At 39.9% G+C, this 14,140-nt stretch overlaps 1 protein-coding gene and 1 long non-coding RNA gene across 25 annotated transcripts in view; one reads left to right on the plus strand and one right to left on the minus strand.

The window, feature by feature from the left end:
* Nucleotides 1-14,140, plus strand: part of ERCC5 (ERCC excision repair 5, endonuclease) — a 117,029-nt gene that overhangs the window by 55,941 nt on the left and 46,948 nt on the right. For 2 of the 22 annotated variants that reach the window (XM_078328209.1, XM_078328320.1), the window contains 2 exons: nt 2,366-2,461; nt 5,249-5,587. The exons of 9 other annotated variants lie outside the window; for them this stretch is intronic. The gene's annotated coding sequence lies outside the window, so the exon portion shown is untranslated. Of the gene's footprint in view, nt 1-2,365; nt 5,588-7,132; nt 7,446-14,140 lie in introns of those variants that run through there. 11 more of the 22 variants (XM_078328288.1, XM_078328446.1, XM_078328044.1 and 8 more) reach the window with 8 other exon arrangements.
* LOC128930251 (uncharacterized) overlaps nt 287-14,140 on the minus strand; it is a 43,117-nt gene continuing 29,263 nt past the window's right edge. For 2 of the 3 annotated variants that reach the window (XR_013519448.1, XR_013519443.1), the window contains one exon: nt 287-3,525. This is a non-coding gene — a long non-coding RNA (uncharacterized LOC128930251). The remainder of the gene's footprint in view (nt 3,526-14,140) is intronic. The other variant, XR_008478067.2, reaches the window with a different exon arrangement.

Genomic DNA, 14,140 nt, shown 5'->3' on the forward strand with positions numbered 1-14,140 from the left:
GATGTATGTGGCTGCCAGATCCAACAGATCTTCCCACTATATAGTGTGTAGAGTGTATGGGAAAGAGAGTCCGGCTGAGTCACTGTGCATAAATTTAGAGTCAACAGCTTAGAGATGGCTTATGAAGCTCCTTCAGGGGACCAAAAGACTAGACAGAGAGTGAAACAAGTACTAGGCCCGAGTCATTAAGAGATCACATATGGGTGTGTACATGGAGATAATTTTGAAGACTCTACACACTCTCCCCTACTCCAGTTACATGAGTATCTGTTGACTCTAAAAAACATGAATTTAACACCACAGTGGTTTTTGAACTTGGCAGTGGAGTTCTAAAGTTCCCGAAAGCTTCCTCGAGAGGCTTCTAGGGGCCTGAGAGTTGTAAATGCAGCAGGAACCTTCAGGTAACAAATGGAAATTATTCCTCTGCTTAGAAAATATTTGAATATCATTACTAAATTATTTTTAGGTAGAATAGATAAAGTGTCTTTTCAAATTTAGCATTAGGACCAAACCAACCATACAGTTCAGAAAAGTTCCTCTTTCTCTCTGTGCCAATCCGTCAAACACAGCGTTCCAGACTCACTGTTTTATTCTGTTTTTAGCATTCACTCCCCAAGTGTAACCCCCACCCCCACACACCAGGTCCCTCTTTTTCTACTTCATTCTACTGTTCACTTCATTCTTTAATTCTTTTATCTTTTTGCTGCAGTTTCTCCATACTTTTTTAGATCCAATTTTATAATAATTTCAAAAGATGTAATTGGAATAGGCCTTTTCTACCTTACCTTTTTTTTTTTTTTTTTTTTTTTTTTTTTTAATGACTGGGAATCGATTTGTTAACTTAATCCAAGGGAGTTATACCATGCGGTTTTGCACTTTTTTATCTGGCTTTTTGACAAGTTAGACTATGTTATTAAAAACCTCGGTCCAATTCTTTCAGTAACTTTCTGCATTTCCAATAGCATGAACTTACGGATTGTCAAGGTTTTAATGTAGGATATTACAGAAGAGCTATCACTCCACAGAAGACACCCCAACTGGCAGGGCATTCTCTGCAGCTTAAAATTACGCACAGGTAACCGTGAGAGTTCTGTTCTCTAGACCGCATCAGCGGTCTTTTGGAAACTAGGTACTGCACTAAAGCCTTCTATCTTGGAATGTAATGATGTATCCCTTTTATTTGTACCCATTTTTGTCTACCAGAATTTATTTTAAAAAGTTGTTTTTTCATTCCATATTCATACTCTGTTCCCATTCTTTTGGATAAAGAATTGGTGACATTGGGTAACTTCCTAACGTATCTGCAGCCAAATAGAATATTGAATATTATGGAAGACAAAAGATGAGGAAACAACAGAAGAGGCTGTTCTCTTTTTCCATTAAGGCCTCAGAGCCTAGGAGCTTGGCGTTCTCAGTGAATGCCCAGTCTTTATAGAGAGAGACCATGCCTCCTTTGCACATGAGCAGACAAATAATTTCTGAATATCATTTGGAAGTGAAACATATCTGCTGAGTAGAATTTTGATTCAAGAAGACATTTGCGGGTATTAGCTTTAAAAACAAGCTAGGGACTTTGGGTTGTAGATAGTAGATATAAAAGAATTAAACTCAACCATAAGTAAATCAGACGAGTAAGCTAATTGGTAAGACTAAAATAGATTTAATATTCTGTGCTTCTTTCTGCTTCATTTTAATTTAGTTTTCATGGAAATCTGTAGGTGAAGGAAATTAAAATGGTCAAAAATATGCATTTTTAAGACATATAAATTATAAGGCAGTAATAGGAAATAAAATTGGGAATGGAGCAAGTGAATAATTCGCAAAAGTGTTAGTGGGAATACAGACACAGCAAAATTTTAAAATTATAGGCATTTGTGTTAGCGTGTAAGTGTGTGGACCTAGTTCCTTCTGTCTTCTTTACGAAGCCTGGAAGTGGTTTGTGAATGAGTTCCATACCCAGGTATTGCCATGTTTGAGTTTGTGACATGAAGTTAAGTGTAGGATATTACCTGCAAGTCCAGTGTCAATGTTTGCTCTCCTTCGAAGTTCTACACAAAATCAAAGACAGCGCTCTGTATAACTATACCATAGTGTTAACGGGATAGTTGTGTCTTAGGTGCCTTGGTTAGCATCAGTTAGTTCTGAGGTCACATTAACTCCTTTTTGAAGAATTCCCGAGCTGGACATTTGTGTTTACTCAGATCTCATATAGCTGAGTAGTATTTAGATTGCTGGGCATACACTATTGACTGCTTATTTGATTGAACCAACCTTTGGTCTCTATCACGAGCGGTGCTTTTATTGGGTAAGCTCGAAGGCAGGATTTTTTCCTCTCAATTTTCTCATTTTTTTTTTTGTTTCTAAGGCAGTTGTCTTTTCCTGAAATCCAATCAAGTTTTAGAATTGGCACTTACCATCAAGGAATTTCAAGGGATCGCTAAAAATGATAACAGATGTCCAGGTCAGTTTTGTGATAAACGGTACTAATGAAAAAAACATGGAAAAATATTGAATATTTGCTGCTGACCACGAACACTTTACCAGACCAAAACACATTTCTTGGTTTTCCAAACAAAAGCACAAACAGAGTAAGATTAAAACATGCCATTAAAAATATTTTAAGAGTTGGGCATTATTTCATGATGCCACAAATGTAAGTCTAAAAATTTTAAAGTGACTTACTTGGCAAATGCTAGATTTTGTAGTTTACATTTTAAAATTTCTATATTTCCATTCTCCATAGTCTGTAATGCCTATATCTTTGTTTTAATTTTAAATTAACTTTACTGAATTAAAAAAAAATTGTTAGTGTCATGATTTAATTTGGGTTTTCTTATCTACTTCTGTGTTTTCTTTGTTAGTAGAGTGTAAATCATAATGACAAAGGTTGTCTCTTTGTCACAAACTATCATAAATAAGCCCAAAGGACAGGCCATAAAAATGTAAGAAATTCTTAGATTAAAAAGCATGAGTAATGCTTCTACCTACCTGGCAGGCACAGGTAAAAGTACACCTGGCAACTGGTAAATTATTAACACTTTTCTACCAAGGATTTCCTCCTTCCTTAGTATCTCTGTGATTAATAGATAGTGAATTTAAGAATTAGAAGATGTAAAACATAATAAGTACATTTTGTGATCACGTATTGGGAAGAAATTAAGGAAACATTTTGTGCAACTTTCAAGGGGTCAAGGGAACAAAGTGCTAGAACTTTTGGGAACAGATTTCATATTTTCTTTGAAGAAATAATTCAAGGAGGCTTAAAGGGAATAAGAATGCAACTATTAATTAATGCACAATAAATAGAATAATGAATGCAACTACCTTTTACTTTCCTTGAATTTTAGTTTTTCTTCTTTTGGAAGCCTCTAATGGTTGTCATTCATTCATTTATTCGACATTTACTGAAAACCCACGATGTGCCAAGCAGGGGCTACAGACACAATAGTGAACAGGCAGACAGGGCCAGTCCTCACGGAGATCGTGAGCTCGGCACAGATGGGCAGAGGCAGAGCTGGGGATGGCCTGGTTGGGGAAATACATGAAAACCAATCAGTGCTACGTGTCCTGGCAGTGGGAGCCTAACCTATAACCAGGGAATAGTTAGGGCTTCCAAGAGAAGGTGTAGCTGCATGAAGGAGATGGAGGTGAGGGCAGAGAGGAGAGATGGGACATGTCCTAGGCAGAAGGAAGGGTGTGCGCTAAGCTTTGGAGGCAAATAGGAGTGACCTGTTCTGATGACTCACTAGAAAGATTGTGGCTTTTATGAACCTTTGCTGAAGTAATAACCATTATCAGTGGAATACTCACTACTTTCAGGTCTGTTTTTAGAGATTTCCAGTATAGCATCTCACAGAATTATCCTGACAACCCAAGTGGTATTAACCCAGTTTATGTATGAAGATATTGAAGCTTAGCAGAAATAAGCCTCCTCCCAGGTTACACATGGGTGGCAGTTGTTAGGATGGGAACCTCTGTCCCTATGACACCCAAGCTTGTGCTTTTTACAGAGTATGACCTTGTGTAAGTTTTCCACTCTGAGCCCTGCAAGGAAATTCCAAATTTTAATTTTATTCTAGCTAATTTGGAGCTATCCAGTTTTGTGAACCTTGTGTTCGTTTGCCGCCTGAGCACAAATTAGCTTAAGTGGCCTACTCTTGAGATGTACCTGCAGAGATGTACTCCTGTTCATAATATATCCCCAAGAGCAGAATTTTATGAATCCACTTATATACCCAGCAAAGACTTCACTAAGTTTTTCTTTGCAAGGAATATTGAGCACATACTAGAGCAATTAATATAAAGGTGTATGTTGATCTTAAAACAACCAGCGTGGGGAGCGATAAAGACCCTATTATAAAAAGGAGGTGCCACAGTGGAAGCAACCGCTGTTCTTTTTCTTCGGCAACAGCTCAGGAAGAACAAAGTGAATGAAGTGTGGGCTGCCCTCGGGTGACTTTTTGGCAGAGATGGCCAAGGGGGTGGGACTGAACTTTAAAACATCTGATCTGTTTGTGGCTGTGTTCTGTGAACGGTGCTGATGTTTATAGGTCTGTTACTAGGCGATAACTCCCTGCCTCAGCAGGATTAAGCCCTGGGGCGATGTGAGAACACCAGTTCTTGGAAACCACCTTTCACAATCTTTCAAAGAGAGGGCACACATTGACCAGGCAGCATAGCTTTCCAATGCGAAAGAGACCTGGTGAGAACCTGGAAGGACACCAGCACCTTCCGCAGCAAAGGGCTTGTCTAAGTGGAAGTGAATGGCCTTTGGCGCCCATTAGCTTGAGGTTGACCAGGCACCTCTGTCCCTGGAGGGTGATATTGCAGAGTAAGCCATAAACCTTGGCTGGAGCCCTCCAACAGGTGACGGGATGTAAGCAGATGCAGCAGCGGGGCGGTGGGCAGGTGGTGGGGGGGGGGGTTGGCTCGGCGAGCTGCCATGATGTCAGAGCCTGTCCTGCTGTCCTGTGAGCACGATGTGCAGAGGATAGTGCTGACTGCCAGGGGAGAGCAGAGGCAAGGCAGCTACTGAATATTCCAGAATAGAGAGGAGGGAAAATGTATTTAAAACATCTTGTGGGAAATGGCTACCCAGCGCAGGCACAACTTCAAAAGTAGGATGGTAAAAATGGAAACCTGAGGGAGTAACCCCAAGGTTATTGAGGAAAGCAGTCACAGGAAAGAGAAACAGGATGTTTCTCTCTGATAGTCTCTTTATTTTCCTTCTTTCTGGCTGATTTTTGAGCTGACCGGCAAAGCCTGAAGGCCGCTGATTGTCATCTCTACGAAGCAGGTGACTGAAGATGGAGTTTGATAAATGCAAGAAGTCAAAGCCAACATCTGAGGAAATTTCAGCTGGGAAACTGATGCAATCTCTCTTAGATGAAATGCTTGCTTTGGTTCTGTTTCATGTTCCTACCAAGCAGGTGAAATTCTAAGTATTTAGATACCATTACCCCAGAGGTCTCAGAATAAAATTCCAGTCTGAAATTACAGATGATTGCCACTGGGAGGCCCCGGTGATCTGCAAAATGAAATTTCCTTCTGAATAAATATGTGAAAATAAAAGAAATTATTTAAGCAAGTGAATTGAATTATAAAAGGTGATATGCAAATGCATCAAAAGCGGCAAGGGGTAAAAACACAACAGTGTAATGTGATAAATGCGTGTTGTTGTCTTCTTTAATTAGGTATTGTTGAAATTCCACCCCTTGCCTGCGCGCTGTGCACACATTACGAAGTATGTTCTCCAAGAAAAGGTGAAATAGAGGCTGGTTTCTAGTTCTTTGAATGCTGTACAGGTGTTCATTGGTGTGTAGTGAGGCGGAAGGGCTGATGAGGGAGGAGACGGAAGAGGAGGTGAGTGGAAGGGAATGAAGACAGGTAGCAAGCAGAGAGGACACTGGGGTGGGAAGAGAGGTTTTGGTTCTTATAACCTGAGAAGAAATGTCTGATCAGACTTGTCAGATTTCCATTTCCTGTAATCGAGTGGTTCTCAAACCTGAGGGTGCATCAGAATCACCTGGAGGCTTTGTCAAAACACAGGTTGCTGAACTCCAACCCCATAGTTTCTGATTCAGTGATGTGGAATGAGGCCGGAAGATTTGTGCTTCTAAGTTCCTGGTGATGCTGATGCTCCTGGTCTGGGAACCAGACTTTGAGACCCACTGTGTGGTTGTACACAACATCTCCATCTTCTGATGTCATCATTTGAGACTGGGGCATGTTGGTATGTGAGGGATATGCTTCCACCTACCTGCTCCACTGTATTTGCCAGTCATTTCATCTGCTGTGTCTGATGATTTACATCTCTAAAATGCACCTCTTTCTGGAAGGAGCACCTCCTCATGAGGCCTTCTATGAACCACCTGGGTGGATCCCTCTAGGCTCCATCCTTCCCAGGTTCTTGCAAGACTGCATGACACAGGCTAACATTTTTTCATGGACTTAATATTCTTTTATGTTTATGTGCCATGTATGCCCACTTGAGTCTAACACTTTAAGCATAGTTATAAATAGTCTATGAAGTGAAGAGGAAGTGAGAAAAATTGTGCAGAGATTATTCGACAGAGACGAAGGGGCTATTTCTTGAAATTCTAGTTCGGGGACTCTGAATATGAGATGTGTGTAAGCTATTAAAGAACAGACAGTGGCAGTGTTTAATTTTATTGCTATAGTGTGTAATAGCTCCAAATTCAGGCAGGCTCTTAATTAAAAAAGTGCTCCTAGTACAAGAGATTGGACCTTTCTATGGTCTTCAGAGGTATGATTCTGATATATGTACACAGTGACAATGTTGAGCATGGGATCTGTGGGGTACAGAGGAGTTTGCAAGGGATGGGGGGTAGGGTGGGGGAAGCTCAGTCAAAGAGGTCTGGATTTCATCGTTGGAGGGGTGTACCTGGGCATGCACCTTGTTTTCACCCACCTTCACCACTTGCTGGATAAGCTAGAAGATGGTTGGCATTGGTGAGATTTGGGTTTTTGTTTTGTTTTGTTTGAGATGGGATCTCGCTCCTCCAGCCTTGACCTCCCAGGCCCAAGTGATCCTTCCACTTCAGCATCCCAAGTAGCTGGGACTACAGGTGCATGCCATGACACCTGTATAATTTTTTGTATTTTTTTGTAGAGATGGAGTTTTGCCATGTTGCCCAGGCTGGTCTCGAATTCCCGGGTTCAAGCAATCCACCCACCTTGGCCTCCCAAAGTGCTGGGATTATAGACTTGGTCCACTGTGACCGGCCCTGCTTGGTGAGTTTTTTTTTTTTTTGGTCACAAGTGAAATATTCTGGCAGCAGTGGAGTATAGTATTTTTTTTCTCTTCAAATTTGTGATGAATTCAGGGCCTATTCTTTCATTAAACTAGTATTATAATACCTTCAACTAGATAATCTTCATTAAGTAATTTGAAAACCTGAAATTTATCATTATCATTGTAAAAATAATTTTAAAATAAAAGGAATTTAAGAATTTTGACAGTGAGGTGAAGGGAGGTGTTCACTTTTTCTGTCCTACTCTGAAGGCACAGTCATCACAGTGAAACATACTGGTCCAAAGCAGTAGTTCTCAGCCTGGGCTCCCGAGTGGAATATTGTGGGAAGCTTTGTGGAAATTCTGTTTCTCTGGTCCTGCCTTAATCCATTGAATTTAGGACCATCAGGAGTGGGGATGGGTATATTTTGGTGCAGAAATCTGTGTTTTTAAAATGTTCTCCACAAGATTTTGTTGGCCATTTTTTGGGAAATATTGGTGAGGTGAATTTGGCTAAATGCCCAGACTTTCCCTTTTTGGCTTTTCCTGCACTCTTCATGGCTTGTGATTTACTGAACCACTTATGAATTCAAGTTTTCTCATTGCGTGTAATTGCTAAGTAGAGAATTTTCCACATGAAAGACTCCAACTGTATTGAAACCAACCTCAGCTATATCCTAGGAAACATTTCCCCTAGAGCTCAGTCAATACAGAGTAATTGTTTTTGGAGGAAAGAAAACATACTACCTCACCTGAGCGCTAGAATATTAATTGATCTAATCAATAGAAATTGGACTATTCCAATGTTAAACACAAACTTCATCCTTTGCCCAGTGAGCCACAACACCACCATTTTCCAAGAACCCGAGTAGTTCAGCCTCACAGAAAAGGGTTCTACTTTTCACCAAGCAGTGGTCAGGGCTTCTCGAGAAAGGAAGACTCAGCAGGGAGTGACAGTGTCACAAGCTAAGTGAAAAGCCGAGAGTGACTGCACAGATCTGCAGGGAGAGTACTCACAGGTGCTTTCATGGCCACGTCCCCTCAGCAACATTTATTATTTCCACTCTGTCTGCATCAGTAAGTTGGATGGAGGACAGAAAACTAACAGCAAATCCTATCAACATAAGAAAATAGCTAGATGACATAAAAAGGTATGTGTGAAGAGCACATGTGCCTCTCTGTATTATTTCCTATAACAGCACGTGAATCTATGACTATATCAAAATGAAACATTTAAAAAAAGAGTTGTGTATTCAGATGTATTTACTTATGGATTATGCATAAAAAATTTTGTGTCCCTCCCCTTCCCCATTCATTTTCCTCTATGTGTGTATGTCTAGTATGTCTTGGGGCATGATTCAGACAGTGCAGGGGAAAAGCACATTTCAACCTCATGTTGTAGGGGTGCAGTAGGCATAATGTCTGATAACAATTGCCCTCTATTAAGGAGTTTCTTTGAGTCAGGAACTTTGCTGAGCTCTTTATGTTTATTATCCTGTTAAATCCTAACAACAGTAATGTGAGCTAAATACTATTATCCCATTTTACTGATGAAGAAATTAAAGCTTATTGAGATTAAGGGACTTGCCTAGGTCACATCAGGTTTTAAATGGGAGAGGAGAGATTTGAACCTAAGTCTAACATTGAAGTTTATGTTTTCACAGTTTTAGCAATCTGTAAGGTAATGGGGATTATATCTACTGGCATCAAATCAAATGTTTCTGACTTAACAAGTTGCTTTAAAAGAAACTCTTGGTTCCAGAATGACTTAAAATTCTCATGTAAAAACTGTGTTTAATATGTTATGAGTTAATCAAATATACAGACTATTAGGAGCCCAGAATTTAAAGCTACCTTTAAGGTTAGGAGTCCAATCTCTTGTTTAGTGCCAAAGTATTGCTAGCCGATGGTGAATGGGAATTATTTCAGGAAAGTGACTCTTATCGTTGACAAAACAGTGTATTCTAATTATGAGAAAGTACTTCCTTATATGGATCTGAAATCTGCTTACCTCTTATAACCAACGAAAAACAAGCCCTTTTCCCAGGCAAAACAAACCTTTTCTATGAAATTGCAATGAGAAGAGTATAAGACAGTCTTTTTTTTGGCTCCAGCTAAGCGTCGCCCGTTCTTTTTCAATCATTTGTCATTTGAAGTTACTTTCACAATCTTGATTACACTCTTTGGACATACTCCAGTTACTCAATATTGCTTCCTAAGTTGTGGTCTCCAAAGCTCGAGGCAGTGGTATAGAAGTGATCTGACCAAGAGAGGGAGCATGCTTTCTGAACATGCTCAATACCTCAGTAATGGAGTGCAGGCATTTGATAGGTACGGTAGGAACCAAGAAGCGTTCCTTCCAGGAATTGGACTTTAGTTGGTTCATAGGAAATATAGTATTGGAACACATTGGTGTACCAATGTGGGTCCTCCCAGGGTGATTATAATATGTGGAATTTCCCATGGAAACTTTTACCCTTTGTTAACCCAAAGAGTTATTTGCTTTGCAAGATCAGAGTCCAACGTTTCACTTTCGGCAACTGATGAGATTACTGAAATCTATGCACAGGTTGAGCATAGATCTATGCACAGGTTGAGGTAAGAGGCTGTGGTCATCTACCAGTAGCTGAGAAGTTGTAGGTACCCACCTGAATTTGGCTCCTGGATGAAAGGTCAAGAAGGTATATGACCTTTATATGTGGCATTAGGCATATTTTTCTGTATCTGTAGGTTCACTTAGGGATTTTGAAAGCCACGTTCAATATTTTCTTAAAACTATTATGTTTTCTTCAGAAAGCTCAAGTTAAGTCATAGCAATAAATGTGCTTTGGAACTTCCCTTTTAAAACAGATGTTGTCATTCAACACAGACTGATCATTTCAGAACAGCACAGAGCCAAAGACAACCATATTGCCCTTTAGGGTTGGCATATTTATGTCCACTCTTTATTTGAGTTGAATTTCCTAGATCTGTTTACGTTTCTCTATTGAAACATATAAACTGTAATGCTGGTGTAATAATATTATACTTCTTACATTTTTTAAAAGATTAAGAAAAAATCCATATGCTCTGGTCTCCCTGGTTAGTAGAAGACTATTTCGTTGGTTTTATTAGGGCTCTACTCTTTGGTTTGTTCAAGAATGTTAGAGGCTCGCTTGGTCTTGAAGGAAAAAATGGCAGAGGAGTTTTCATCCAGAGCAGTTGATACTGTTAGAATCATTTGCTGTGTGTAGGGCCCTGATTCTCCCTATGGACAACAGAGATTGCTGACTCTGGTTGGGAACCACAAGAGCCCTCACTCATGTTCACAGGGCCTGTGTTTAGTGCCTAGCTCCTTGCAGTTACTGATCATAGCCATATTTCTACTGACAATGTAGCTTCCTAGCAGAGCATAGGCCCCCATATTTCTGGTAAATGATTTTTATTTTTTTTTAAAGATTCTATTTATTTATTTATTTACGTATGGAGTCTTCCTTGTCACCCAGGCTGGAGTGCAATGGCATCATCTCAGCTCACTGCAACCTCTGCCTCCTGGGTTCAAGCGATTCTCCTACCTCAGTCTCCAGAGTAGCTGGGATTACAGGAACCCACTACTGCATCCAGCTAATTTTTGTATTTTTAGTAGAAACGGGGTTTCACCATGTTAACCAGGCTGGATTCCAACTCCTGACCTCATGATCTGCCTGCCTTGGCCTCCCAAAGTGCTGGGATTACAGGCATGATCCACCACACCTGGCCTATGATTATTTATTTATTTATTTTGAGACAGAGTCTTGTTCTGTCACCAGGCGCCAGGCTGGAGTGCAGTGGCACAATCTTGGCTCACTGCAACCTCCGCCTCCCGGGTTCGAGCAATTCTCCTGCCTCAGCTTTCCGAGTAGCTGGGACTAGAGGCGTGTGCCACCATGACCAGCTAATTTTTGCATTTTAGTAGAGACGGGGTTTCATCAAGTTGGGTGGGATGGTCTCGATCTCTTGACCTTGTGACCTGCCCACCTCGGCCTCCCAAAGTGCTGGGATTACAGGCGTGAGCCACCGTGCCTGGCTCATTTTTATTTTTTAACTTTAATTCCTTTTAGAGAATTATTTCTCTGTATAGATCATCTTACCACATGATCTTATCTTAAACTCAAGTCTTTTGTGTAAATAGGTGCATGCAGATGTTAAACCTTAAATTTGCTTAATTTTTTCACAGTGCTAAATAGCATCCAATGAAAACGGCCACTTAGGTGAAGGATCTGTAATAGAAAGAACTTCTCTCCTTTGTCTTGGCCAATGTTTGCATGCATGGCATTTTATTTTTTATTAGGAGAGAGGCTGTTGCTACAGTGAATGACCCCTGTGTTTTTTGAGTATTCCTTGCCTTTGATAGCAATTTAAAGATGAATTCTCAGGGATTTTGTGCCTTATCATTTTGATGGTTTCCAGCTTTGTTACTGACTTAAAAAGAGAGTTCTGTTGGAATTCTTGTTTCATTCACTGAAGAAATATATAAAGATACTAATAAGCTGATTTGGAATTTTAATAGACCATTAGCAATACAACCAGGCAGCTGTGATTAGATGTCAAGAAATCTGTTGTGTTGGGAGTTAGATCCTGAAAATGTTTTGTGCAGGGCTCAGGAAGAGAAAATTGTTTCCCCCTAACAAATGCTGTCCAGGCAGAACTGAGCAGGAAGATGGCCTCGCCTTCTGTTTAGAAAGGCTCTCTGCACGGTTCTCAGTTTCGTGCCTCTCTTCTGTTTTCTTCAAAGTCTATAAGAGAGTTCATTAGAAAAAGCCCTTCTTGAAGGTAAGGGCAAAAATACCATTGCTAGGGATAATTCATACGGGATTTAACTTTGCTCATGCCTCCCATTGCCTTTGGTGTGTTTCAGATAATAAGTAGAAGAGAAAAAAGAACATAGCAGAGAAGATCATGAAATCTATTTGATTACCTGACTTGACAGGTACTACCAAGAAATACAGTAAGAAAAATTAAACTCTTCACGTGGGTAGGATGCATGTGAAACCATTGAGCAATTCAGTTTATTTGAGTTACAAACTCAAGTCAACAAAAGCAAAAATAAAGATTCTTTTGTAAATGGGTTTACTCTGACATATCAATTCCCTAGTAGAGGAATATTTGGAAAAGAGGACAAGAATATATAGTTTTTACATGAGGATGGCATAGATGAATTAAAATGACTATTAAACGTTTCCTTATTAAATGCTTCCTAGGCCAGCACGGTAGCTCACATCTGTAATCCCAGCAATCTAGGAAGCCAAGGTGGGAGGATCACCTGAGCCAAGGAGGTTCAAGACCAACCTGGGTAACATAGTGAGACTCTGTCTTTACATAAAAATTAAAAAAATTAGCTGGGCATGTTGGTGCATGCCTGTAGTCCTAACTACAGGTGGCTGAGGTGGGAGGATGGCTTGAGCCCAGGAGGTCAAGACAGCAGTGAGCTGTGATCATGCCACTGCACCGCAGCCTGGGGGACAGAGTAGGACCCTGTCTCAAAAAAAAAAAAAAAAAAGAAAAGAGAGGAATGTTTAAAAGGCTTCCTGACTTTCCTGTGTTTACATTTGTAACATAAACATTGTTAATACTCATTTTATCCTTAATTTCCTGACATTTGTGAGAGAAAATACAAAGTAAGGACATAGAATAAAACCTTTGCCGGATCCAGTTAGGAAGTAGTAAACATTTTACTGTCTAGTTTTGATACAGATTAAAAACCAAATGAAACAGCTTATTGTACAGAACCATATTTAAGCTGCTTATAACTTTTAAAAAATACTTTCTCCTTTTGGAATTGAGTAAAAATCCTGAACAGTAGGGTACTTGTTAACTTCAGTGTAAAATTGAAAAATATACCTGGTTTTGAGTATTTAAAATGCCTGAGGGAAAGCTTGGGAAGATGTGGTTTTCAGGTACATTTTGCAGTGGGAAAGTGACTATTAGCATAGCTGTGTCCATCCATCTGTCCCTGCGGTTGAAAGGTGCGCTCTGGGTGCCAAAGGCAAAATGAATAATGTACACGTCTGGATCCCTGAGGCCTGCGGCAGAGGAGACGAGTGTCTGCGAGGTGAAGGTGGAGGGAGGGGCCGCTGCTGGCTCAGACCTGCCGTCTCACATTCCTCAGAAGTGTGCTTCACCTTTCTATCATTGTTCATTGTCTCTGGACCTTGAGTAGTTAGTTACACAGGTTTTTAAGTCAAACTTTAATAAGAAAGCCAAATGCACACTCCTATTCTTAGGTGAGATAAAATCAAGACTGCATTTAAAATCTGAAAGTTAGGAGTGAATGAATGTGGGGTTTTATCACTGAAATGCTTTTACATCCGTAATTCTCAGGTAGCCTTTGCTTTCTCATTCACCAAAGGCACAGAAAACACAAATTAGACCTTTGAGGAATGATAATATTTGAAGGTAATAGTTTCCTTGATCTCTGCGAGGCTCCTCCGGATTAAAGTATTTTTTCCTGTTTTCTGACACAGATTGGAAACATGCCATTTGTTCTTGCCTTTAAGCATATAATAGTTCAACATACTGATGGCAATTTTGAGACTGTTTTGATGGTCAAGTGTCTCTTTTCTAGAGTTGAAAGTAGAGGTTCTAGTCTTTCAAAAAGCATTTCAACCATTCAGTTGCCCTGGCTGGAAACACCTCCATTATTATCAAGTCCACTTTTCCTTTTAGCTTTTGAATTATTTTATCATCAAGGTGTATCAATTTTACTTCCTAAACTTTACCCCTAAAGTAGCCATCAATAGTCTTCTGACTTTGTTTTTCTTTTACTCCACCCCATTTCTCACACTGTGTTATTAAAAAAATTATATCTACATATGTTTAATTGACAAAGTATATATTTATCGTGTATAGCATGTTTTGAAACATGTAT

The sequence above is a fragment of the Callithrix jacchus genome, chromosome 1, assembly GCF_049354715.1.
Source record: "Callithrix jacchus isolate 240 chromosome 1, calJac240_pri, whole genome shotgun sequence".
Lineage (NCBI taxonomy): Eukaryota > Metazoa > Chordata > Mammalia > Primates > Cebidae > Callithrix > Callithrix jacchus.